Below are 10,657 nucleotides of genomic sequence, written 5' to 3' on the forward strand. Positions count from 1 at the left end.
CACAGATTTGAATCACAGAATAAACTCCATCCTCAAAAGGTTTAATTGAGGGGTGGTTAGGTGGTGCAGGGGATAGAGCACCATCCCTGGAGTCAGGAGTACCTGAATTCAAATTCAGCTCAGACACTTAATAATTATCTAGCTGTGTGGCCTTAGGCAAGCCACTTAACCCCATTGCCTTGCAAAAAAAAAAAAAAAAAAAGGTTTAATTGAGGGTCCTCCAGAGGGCAATGGAGAGGTGCTTTGAGGACTAGAATAGGCTACTCTACCAAGTAAAGAATTGGATAAAACAAGCAGTGTAAAGCATACTATCAGGGAAATGTAGGGCTCAAAAAGGAGAAAGCAAACAAATATAACCAATAGACAACCAGCATGCTCCTTTAATGCCCACCAAATGTTGAGAGCTAGAGAAACATCCTCAGTATGTTAGGTGACCTCCCCAAGGAGAACTTAGGGAAGGCCATGGACAAGAATAGCATAGGATGGGAGGCAGCTAGGTGGCACAGTGGATAAAGCACTGGCCCTGGAGTCAGGAGTACCTGGGTTCAAATCTGGTCTCAGACACTTAATAGTTACCTAGCTGTGTAGCCTTGGGCAAGCCACTTAATCCCATTTGCCTTGCAAAAAACCTAAAAAAAAAAAATAGCATAGGATAAGAGGACAAAAGTACACTGTGGGGGAAGTTAGGTGAATAGAGCAATGGCCCTGAAGTCAGGACGTGAATTCAAATCCAGCCTCAGACATTTAATAATTACCTAGCTGTGTAACCTTGGGCAAGTCACTTAGCCCCATTGCCTTGAAAAAAAAATCTGAATTATTTGAGGAAGTATTCAGTCACTGGTATTGAAGACCTAAAGGTAGTATCTGCCTAGTGTCCATAAGGAGTCACTTCTCTGTTAGTGGGTCAGGATGGCTATGCATGTAGAATTCAATTTAATTCTATCAATAAATATTTATGAAATTCATATTGTATATAGATAACTAGGTCCTGGAAAGATACTGCATGCTGAAGCTAAGACAGGGTTTCTGCTTTCACAGACCCCACACTCTGGCATAGTTGATTGAGGGGTTCAGATAGAAGTAACTATAAAGTCTAGGGAAAGAAAAAATTAGTAAAAGTCAAAGTAGTTCATAAGGTACCTATAGAGGAGATGGGCCTTGAGCTATAATTCACTTTTCTCCTCAGTCTGATGCTAGATGATCTATGGATACAATGTTTGGCCTGGATTCAGGAAAACCTGAATTCAAATCCAGGTTCAGACACTTATTAGTTGTGTGACCCTGGGTAAGACATTCAACCTTGTTTGCCTCAGTTTCTTCATCTGTAAAAATGAACTAGAGAAGGAAATGGCAAACAACTCTTATATCTTTGCCAAGAAAACCCCAAATGGGGTCATAGAGAGTTGGATCTGACTAAACATAACAAGAACCTGAAGTCGTTTAAAGCTACTCTGCCTAAAAAGGGTTTTCTTTTGGTTAACTTATCCCATCTCCAAATAAAGGTATTGTTGGGAGGGAGATGTTCATCAGATTGAGAAAGAGGCCTTAAAAATACTCCCCTGCCCAACCACCACCATGAATCACATCAACAAAGAAAAATGAGATGTCAGAAGAGTATCAAAAGTTAGACAGTCCTAGATATTTCACACACACACACACACACACACATACACACACTCTTCCTACTAGTTCCCCAAGTTCTTTTAAGTTACTCCATTGGGAGTTCATTAGAGTGGATGTTGCTGCCAAACTCAGTTTCTTTCCCCCTCCTAAGTCCATTTTTCTTCCTCTGAGAGTTCCATCTCTTTAAGAACCAAGGAAGGGACTGAAAGAGCTACTCCAGTCAATAGGATCAGAAAGGGAGTCCCCAAAAGACAAGAATAGCTCCCTTCAAATTGGAGTGAGGCAGCTCAACAGTAAGCAATACCTTCAAAATGGATATTATTGATGATGTTCATTAAAGGACTCAGTAAGTAACTGACAATAATTTGCACCATGCCAGCCAATACTAATAATAATAATAGAGTGTGACTCATGGGATACAGAGGCCAAGGAGCTTAATGGATAACTTGGATCATGATTAATAAAAGAAAAGACAATTTCAAAGCCAAAGAAAACAGAACCATAGAAGGTCAGGATTGGAAAGGACCTAAATGATTAGTCTACACTCTGTATTTTACAATGAGAAACAGAGGAACAGGAAAGGGAATGTGACTTTCATGGTGTGGAAGAAAGAGTGCTGGAAATGGAGTCAGAAGATATAGCTTTATTACCAGCTGGGCAACCTTAGGCAAATTACCTAACCATTCTGGGTCTTAGCTTTCTTATCTGGAAAAAATCAGTGGGAAAATGCATTGTTAATTTTAAAGCATTAGAGATCTATGAATTAGTCTAATAAGAGTTATAATCATGATTCCCCCCAAACCCAAACCAGGACTCAAAACAATGTGGGAGTGAAGCCAAAATTAGAACCCAGGTCATTTGACTTCCAGTCCAGTAATGCCATCCTTGCCAAATCATCTCTCTCTCCAATGCTGCTATTCCTTGAAATGGTGTTGGGACAAAATGAAGCGTGAGAAATTGGGGTGAAGAGGAGGGGGAGGAGGAGGCGGGTAACTTGGTCTGTCCCCCTCAGAACTGGAGCCCCAGACAGCAACTCATGAGATGAGTGTCTGGGGCGGGGGAGAAATCTCAAAGTGAAATGAATTAGAAAGGGATTGGAAACAAGTGGGCCAGTGTCCAGGCATCCACACTCCTCCACGCGGAAAAGATGGAGATGGATGGTGCTGAGTTAGAAGGGGAGGGTTGGGGAGGGGGGATGCAGAACCAAACTCCCATCCTAGAAGAAATGAAAGGAGTGGACTCCAACTAAAAAACCATGAAGAGATGACTGAAAGGGGAAAAAAACTAGGCTGAAAAGAGGGACAGATTATGATGATTATCTTTGAATTGGGATATTTCTCAAATTTGATAGACAATGGTTTTTCTCTGAGACCCTACAACCAGAGTGGACTCTGTCCTGGCCTCAAATGGTCAAAAATGATATTCTATCTAGAGTCTGCCCTATTTTTCTAAAGACTATCCAGAAACTAAGAGAGTGGGGGTTGGGTAGACAATAGCTGGTAGACAGTGGGATGCTTGGGGGGGGGGAGTTGGACCACCTAGGAGTCTGGGGATTGGGGGGAGGGCAGGAGGAGAGAGGCCATATTAGTGAAAAATCAAAACTCATATTATCATTGGGGAGGGGCAAGAGTTTTTGAGGTTTTATGAAGAGTAAACTCTATGGGAATGGGGAGGAAATCCAAAGAATGGTTTGAATTTTGGTTCTGCCACCTACTAATGTGACCAAGTTACTCCCTTTGACTGTTTCCGTCTGTCTGTCTCTCCCTATTTCTCTCTCTCTATCTCTTTCAATATCCTCATCAGTAAAATGGTCCTGAAAATACTTAAATTGCCTACTTTAAGAGATGTTATGGGAAAAAGACTTTGTAAACCTAAAAGCAGGCAGCTAAGTAGGTCTGTGGATATAGTGCTGGGCCTGAAACCAGGAAGACCCAAATTCAAATTCTACCTCAGTCACTCCCTAACTATATGATGCTGGGAAAGGATCTTAAATCTTTGTTTGCTTTAATTCACTGGAAAAGGAAATGGCCAACCAGTATTTTTACCAAGAAAACACCATAGACAGCATCATCGATGGCCCATGGGATCACAGAGTCAGACACAACTGAACAACAAACAGAATAGAGAAATATCCTATCATCATACTGTAAAATGAGCAGGATAGGCTTAGTCACTTTTTTAGATCAATAAGCATTTATTAAAAGCCAGTATTCCAATTACTATGCTGGGCACTAAGGATTAAAAAAAATTAAACAGCCCCTGCTCTCAAGGAGATTCCATTCTATTGACAGAGACAAACTATACATATATAATATAAATAGACTCAACAAAGTTTATGGAGAGAGGGTCCTAATAGTTGGATGGGGATCAGGAAAAGCTTTATATAAAAGGTAGAATTTGTTGGCAAAGCTGACAAAAAAGATAAATGACAAATACTGGATGGGCTTTGGGGAAAAGTCTCATTAAGGTGATGTTGATTGGCTTGGCCATTCTGAAAAGCAATCTGAAACTATTTCCCCAAAGTGTAACCTTTGGACCCAGGAATACCATTACTAGGCATATTTCCCAAAGAGTCCAAAGAAAGAAGGAAAAGACTTATAGATGCAAAATATTTATAGAGTTCTTTTTTTGTAGTACTAAGAATCAGAAACTAAAGCAAGGGTTAAGGGAGGTATGGAATGGGGGATTATCATACTATATGGCTTTAATGCAACATCAGTGTGCCATAAGAAATTATGAAAGGGACAGTTTCAGAGAAAGAGAAAGGTGGAAAGTTGTTGCAGTAAAAAAAAAAACAGGAGAACAATTTTCTGCAGTAACAATGCTATAAAGACAAACACTTTTTGTCTTATGTATTGTCTTTTTTCTCTTTAATTTTTTTCCATTCAGATTTGATTCTTCTTTCACAACATGTTAATTTGGTTCTATGTTTAGCACGGTTATACATGTATAGTTTATGTTAAATTGCTTTGTGTCAGGGGTACAGGGGAAGGGAAGGAGAGAGAAAAATCTAAAACTCAAAACCTTGCAAAAAAAGATTGCTGAAAAGTACCATTGCATGGAGTTGGAAAAATAAATAAAGAAATAAAATATTTAATTAAAAAAAAGACAACTTTGAAATACTTAGGGACTCGGATCCATATAATTGCCAATCTTGATTTCAAAAGGACTGGCAGAGAGATGATGGATTCAGGGGAAAGAATGAGACATATCTTTTTTGAACATGCCCAATCTGTAAATTTGTTTTGCTTGATTATGCATATTTGTTAAGCAGGATTTTTATTTTCTTTTTCCTCTCACAAGAGGGGGAAAATGAAAGGTAGGGAGAGAAAATAAAGATTTTTCAACAAAAAAAATATAAATTTAAAAAGTATAAAAAGGTTGTGCTTGCACTGTCTTGAAAGTAGTTTTAATATACTATGCTTTATGTTCTAGTTCTCTATGTTCTAAGTTCCTTTTGAACCCTTACTCTGGGTTCTCTTTTCAAATTATTTAAGAAATACCACATAAGCTTTTTTTTTTGGTCTGTTTCTTCTGTCACAATATGACTAATATGGAAATATGTTTCACATGATTGCACTTATATAACCTATTACAAATTGCTTAGCATTTTAGAGAGGGGTGAAGAGAGAAAAAATTCGGAACTCCAAATTTTAAAAAATGAATGTTAAAAGTTGTCTTCACATGTAAAAAAAAAAAGAGTCATTACAAGGAAGTTTAGTCTTGACAGCAGAGAACAGTATTAGAACCAATGAATAAAAAGCTACATATAGTGAGATATATAGATATACACAATCATAGGGATTCAGGAAGGTAGGTTTAGTTTCATCTAATAAAGAAATTTCCAATAATTAGATTTTTTTTCTAACAATAGAATGAATTGAGCAGTGACTAAAAAAGTAAATAAATAATGGAGTTTAGGTCTATAGAAGAAGGAAAAAAAATTTATTAAGCATTTCCTATGGGCTTAATAGACATTAGTATTTATCGATATTTCTTTTGATCCTCACAAAAACCTAGGAAGTATCTCTTAGATGTGAAAACAGAGGTAGAGAGAGATTAGGTGATTTATGTAGGGTCACACAGTCAGTAAGTGTCTGAGGTTATATTAGAATTTAGGTCTTGCTGCCTCCAGGTCCACCCTTCCCTTCACCCAGTGACTTCTAGCCAATTTACTCCTTCTTAGATTACCTGGGTAGGCTCCTGGAGGGCTTACCAAACTGAACTTGGGTCAGTTGACTTAGCTCACTGAGGCCTAGAACTCCTTTGGAGATCTACCAACTTCATCCTCCCCAACAGCAAAGATAATAAGCATTTGCTGCCATGCCCTTTGGGGCCAACTAAACATTGAAAGGTTCAGGATTGGGAGGAGTGGCCACTAAGGGAAGCAAAATTTGATTCTGTGGTGATTCCTGAAACAGTCAAATTTGACATGACCTTCATGGGCACAAAGGGAATGCCTATAACCTATGGAAAGATTTTTTTTTTGGATAAGGAAAAGAAAAATGCAGGGGAAGAAAAGAAGGAAGAAAGATCAAGGAAAAGAAGAATGAAGTTTTGACCGTGAGCAAATCCATAATGAAATGAAAATTATTAGAAGATCCACATCCCCCAAGATACTTTCCTCTAAGAGAGCCCACATAGTGTCTGCTGCCAGTTGAGTCTTAGTGTGAAATTCAGATTTGGGAGTTGGGGGGTGGGGTGGGATGTTTGGGAGTTGGAGGGATAATAGGGGGCAGCTTTCCATTTCTTTTAGATTCCTCTTTAGACTCACCTTTCAATACCTGCCTCCCCACCCCACCCCCGAGTTTATTAAGAAAGACAGTTCCAGCCCCAGCTCCAGAATGTCCCAGCTTTTCCTTCCCCATGCTGGTTTCTAGTTATCTTCAATAAAAGTCCAAATGTTAGAGGAACAGGAAGTCAGGCCAAGGAGAGGTCCTGGGCTTGAAACCTTGGAAATAGAAACAAGGAGAAAGGTCTCTGGCATTTTTCCTCCTGAGAGGAAACACTGAAAGACCACAGATCTGGGCTTGAGAAAATCTCCCACATCTGGGAGCAGGGCTGGCCACTATAGATGGAGAATTGAAGGTGTGAAGGTGTGAATGCATGTACTAACTGTGGCCTAGGAAGGAAGAGCTAGCCCCCTCAGGATGCTGTATTTGAAGTGGAAGAAATCATCGAGTCGGTCCGACTCTCTTCTAGTTCTTCCAGCATCCTTAGTTTGTATAGGAACCCCCAGGGAGGTTCTCCTCCTGGCCCACCTCAGTCTTACAAGGTCTGGACTCAAAATGGCTCCTACCCCAGTCCTCTTTCATTTCTCTCCACTGTTTCCCTTCCTGAGTATTACTGAGGCAAAAATCCCCTGAAAGGTCCCTTGAAAGAGAGAGGGACACACAGATGTCCAGAGGCAGATAGATGGAGGGGTGAGATGGGGAGGAGGTGACCAGTTTGGGTTTTGAAGGTGGGGGGAGCCTAGTTGTGGAATGCATGGCCCAGGCTCTGAGGGATGAAGATGGGCTGGGTAGGAATAGACTGCTCCTCACTCTTTCTTCTCAGGGGCTGGTTGATTAGACTCCCGATCAGACGCCTCAGACAATGGCGGTCTGTCCTGAGTGCTTTTGGGGCAGCAGCTCATCCGTATGCAGAATGACCGCCTTCCCCCACCCCCCATCCTTCCCCATTCAGGCCATGGAAACCAGGGAGGGGGGAGAGATTTTCACAGGCCGTTGGCCCATTTGCATAACCCAACTTGTCTCCAAGCAGACATTGGATGGCATTGTTTATCGGGCCTACAGGGAATGGGGGAGGGGGGAATAGGGGAAGGGGGGAGATAGGTCTGGAGGAGTGAGAGGATGGGGAGAGGAGGGAGCTGGGGAGACAGACAAGATGAGGGAGAGGCAGAGACAAAGACAGACAGAGAGACAGACAAACACAGAAGGCCAGAGAAAGAGGAGAAAGGAGGAGAGAATTAAAGAGAGAAGGGGGAGGGGGAGGAGGAAGACTGAACCCGTGAGATTTGGGGTGAGCCAGACAGTGGGAGGGGGGCAGGCCTGAGGGAGACCATGCAGAGGTCTCAAGCCCAGCCAAGTTTGTCTTTCTTTCCCTCCTCTTTCTCCCTCCATCCATCGTCCTCACTTTGGACACCCATGCCGTGTCTAATGCTTCTCTATCTGGGACACTGGTTGGTTTGTTGTGATATGAATTCCAATTGGCTGGACTTTCAAGTCCTTTCCCAGGCTGGTGGAATGGATTCTAGAAGTCGATTCCCCAAGAGGTCAAACTCTCCATTTCTCTGCTTCTGGGCCTTTTCTCTCTCTTATCAAATTTTACATAAAAGAAGTCCCTTTCTTGCCCTTCTTTCCAGGTTCCTGACCCAACACTCCTACCCCTGGGAACTTAACTAAGGTATCCTCACTGAACTTTTATTATCTTCCATTGCATTTGCATCTCAGGGTCCTCAGTTCAAACTCTAGCAGCCAAGAAAGCCAGCCTTATCTATCACATCTAATCTTCACCCACCTCGGAACTTTGACCCAGATTACTTTCTGGACCAGTGTCTCTCTCAACCTGATTCCTTCCCTCAGTTACCCTGAATCATCCTACCCCTTTCCAGGATGCTTCAGACATTTTCCCTGACTCTGGCTCTGCTTCCCCTCAGCTTCTTCATACTTCCAAATCCATTGATGTCCTGAGCCCTCTTTTATCCCTGAATTTTTCCATCAGTGTTCTAATCATGGGTCCCTTCTCTCATATCGAACTTTGGACTCCCCCAAGGGCAGGGACTGTCTCCTCCTCCCTCATTATCTACCTCCTCCTCCTCCCAAAGCCCAGGCCTGGAGGAACCCACTCTGTTCTGTTGGAATGAGAGAGAGTTCAAGGGCAGGGTGAGTGTCCAATTGTCCTTTATTGTTGGGAATAATGGCTGTAATCAGATGGGACATCTTAAGGGACAGCCTGCCTAATTGTCCTAGAGAGGTGAAGAAGAAACACCCCTCAACCCCTGCTCCTGTTCAACTCGTTGACCTGTTCATTGTCACCCACTGACCCAGCCTGAATGGAAAGGCCAGTCTGGAGAGAAAATGGCGTGGCAAAAGAGAAGGCAGACTAATATGTGGTTTTGAAGTGGGAGGGAAAACACTGTCCTGGGCACTGGGGGCAGAACAAGAGGGCAGATACTAGAGACAAGGTTTTATATTATATATAGTACAATGTAAGGGAAAGAGCTTTGGATTTGGAGTCAAGCAGAGGACTCTGGTTCAACACTGGCTCTATTAATTATTGGTTTGTGCTTCTCAACTTCAGCTGATCTATAAAATGAAATGATTTCTAAGGTACTTTATAGTTCTAAATCCCCCAAGGTATCTGGCCTCAGAAAATTCATACTGTGATGAGGAGATGACTTCTCCTCCCTCAGACCTCTTTATCTTTAATTATAAAAGATAATCTATAAGGCAATTGAGGTCCAGTCTAGAAGTCATGCCTCATTTTCCTTTTGCTGTTCCCCATTACTTCTGTCTCAAAGCCTCTTTGCTGACCTAGCCTCCTTCTATATCCTATTAAACAATTTGAAATTGTAATATATCTATCCCTCCCTCCTTCTGGAGCCTACCAACCTATTTTCTTCATATTCAACAGTTCCTGAATTCTCTCCCTCTTCCTCCAGACAGCCTTCCTGGATTGAACTGATGAGAGACAATAGCTTTCCTTAGCCTTGTCTTGGGAAAGGACCCTTGCCTCCCTTCCCTTACATTCTCTCAAGTAATATTTATCCCACGAATACATACACTTTTGAGTGATAAATTACATTTCACTCTATAACCACTGGTATACTATTTGTGGTCTCTCTACTGTATGTCCTCTCTGTTTGCCAATAATAGTTTGTCTTCCTCATTACTTTAGTGAGACCTAAGAAGTCAGGGACCCGGATTGTGTCATACATTCTGAACACTCCCAAATGTACCTGTAAGAAGAATTTTCTTCTTCCTCAAAGTATCTTGTACACACCTATCCAATAGAATGTTAGCTCCTGTTCATCCTTGAATCATAAGTGCACGAGACAATACTTTGCAAAGGATTACTTAAAAAATACTCCTTATTTTCCAGAGTTGTGTTAGAGGTTCCTCCAGTGGAAAAAACCCAGAACTTCAAGTCAGAAGACCAGGGCTCTATTGGTCCTCTCTAGACCTCAGTTTTCCCATTTGTAAAATAAAGGGATTAAATTGTGATTTTTTTCAAGGTCGAATATTATGAATTTGAAATTTATAGTCCATCACAATCCAGCCTCAGATTCCCTTTCCAGGCTTATTTCACTCTTTTTCATTTCATACAGTCAAACTAGACTGAAGCTGGTCCTGGACCTCATTTTCTCTGGGCTGTTCCCTCATGCCTGCTTCCCTCCATGTATTAAAACCTTTCTCTTTCTCCAAGTACCATCTCCTCTGAGGGGAAGCTGTCCCTGATCTCATTCAAGGGAATAAGGATTTATATTTGTTGTTGTTCAGTTATTTCAGTTGTATCCAACTCTTTTTTCTTGGTAGAAATATTGGAGTGGTTTGCCATTTCTTTCTCCAGATCATTTTACAGATGGAGAAACTGAAGATTAAGTGACTTGACCAGGGTTATCCAGTGAAGAAGTATCTGAGGCCAGATTTGGACTTGGGAACAGGAGTCTTCTTGATTTCAGGGTCATCACTCAATCTACCCAGCCACCTATCTGGCCTAAGGATTTATAGCTACTGAGAGCTTTACAAATATGATCTCATTTGCTCCTCATCACAAGCCAAGGAGGTAGGTGCTATTGTGATCCCCATTTTGCCATTGAGGACATTGAGACAGAGAGAGGTTAAGTGAATTGCTCAGGGTCTAGTAAGTGCCCGAGGTCATATTTGAATGCAGGTCTTTTCTGCCCAGAATTCTATCCACCAAGACAGCCAGCTGCCATGGGTTTATTGAACTGAATTGAAAAGATGGGTTGGAGTTGAGGTGATAGGACACATTTTCCAAAAGGAGACACAATGAAACATGGGAGTGAAAG

Source organism: Macrotis lagotis, chromosome 2 (genome assembly GCF_037893015.1).
Source record: "Macrotis lagotis isolate mMagLag1 chromosome 2, bilby.v1.9.chrom.fasta, whole genome shotgun sequence".
In the NCBI taxonomy this organism is placed as follows: domain Eukaryota; kingdom Metazoa; phylum Chordata; class Mammalia; order Peramelemorphia; family Peramelidae; genus Macrotis; species Macrotis lagotis.